Source organism: Cryptomeria japonica, unplaced genomic scaffold (genome assembly GCF_030272615.1).
Source record: "Cryptomeria japonica unplaced genomic scaffold, Sugi_1.0 HiC_scaffold_240, whole genome shotgun sequence".
Classification (NCBI taxonomy): Eukaryota; Viridiplantae; Streptophyta; class Pinopsida; order Cupressales; family Cupressaceae; genus Cryptomeria; species Cryptomeria japonica.
Window position 1 is genome coordinate 81,439 of NW_026729062.1, and position 1,117 is coordinate 82,555.

The 1,117-nt window shown below is 63.5% G+C and overlaps 1 non-coding gene across 1 annotated transcript; it reads right to left on the reverse strand.

Moving 5' to 3' along the window:
• Positions 1-780: 780 nt before the first annotated feature.
• Positions 781-899, reverse strand: LOC131869258 (5S ribosomal RNA). Its single transcript, XR_009367649.1, has one exon. It is a non-coding gene; the product is annotated as a 5S ribosomal RNA (ribosomal RNA).
• Positions 900-1,117: the final 218 nt, after the last annotated feature.

Consider the following 1,117-nt stretch of genomic DNA (forward strand, 5'->3'; position numbering starts at 1 on the left):
CAAGGTGCGCACGAAGTCGGAGCTCGGTTTGCCCCGGGTGCGCACCTTGGTGGGCGCCATGGTGCACTCCGAGGTGCCCAAGATTGGTGCGCACCAAGGAGCGCTCCGAAGTGCGCTCCAAGGTGCGCGCGAAGTCGAAAGTTGGGTTAATTGTCCGGTTTGCCTCGGGTGCGCACCTTGCGTGCACCTTCGCCAGGGTGGGCGCCTTGGTGCGCACACCTTGGCTGGGCTGCGCACACCTTGGCACCCGCGTTTCCTTCATTTTAAATTTTTTTTTTTTACAATCTCTCAAGTGGGAAATTCTATAATCTCAACTTTTTTTGCCTTTTCAGGAAACTTTTGAATGGAGCGCATCATTGGTGCGCTCCGAAGTGTGCTCCAAAGCTCTCTCCAGCTGCGTGCACCTGCCCCGGCCGCGCACCCGGCCCCGCCCAGCTTCGCTCACCTGTCCCGGGCGTCTGGTGCGGAACCTTAGAGTAAGAAACATCACCGTGCACCTTGGCCAACGTGCGCGACTCGACCGAGCGCGCACTGGCCGAGGTGCACACCGATTTCACCTGGGTGCGCGCGCAGCACCTCGGGCGCACCGGGGTGCGCGCACAACGCCCGGGTTGCACCGTGGCCTGTGTGCTCGGGGCGCCTCGGGTGCGCGCTCGGTGTCGCCCCCGCGCGCGCGGTAGTGCGGGCAGCGCACCCCGGCCCGGCCCGGCCCCGACGAGAACGCAAACGGGCAAAAGGTTTATTCAAATAGCATTGCGATGCCCGGCGAAAAACTAAAAAAGGGTGCAACACCGGGACTTCCCGGGAGGTCACCCATCCCAGTACTACTCCGGCCCAAGCGCGCTTAACTGCGGAGTTCTGATGGGATCCGGTGCACTAACGCTGGTATGATCGCACCCGTTATGAGCTTGTCGCAGTGTGTACTTAGCAAACCGCGACCCACGTGCGAATCCACCCCGGCCACCCACCCCCGTCGAGGTGCACACCCTCCCTCGCGAAGTGCGCCCCGTTCGCCAAGTGTGAGCCCTGCCCGGGTGCGCGCACCTTGCTAGGGCGTCGGGTGTGCACCCGGCCCGGCCTACGTGCGTGCACCTGTAGGGGGCGTCGTGTGCGTGCA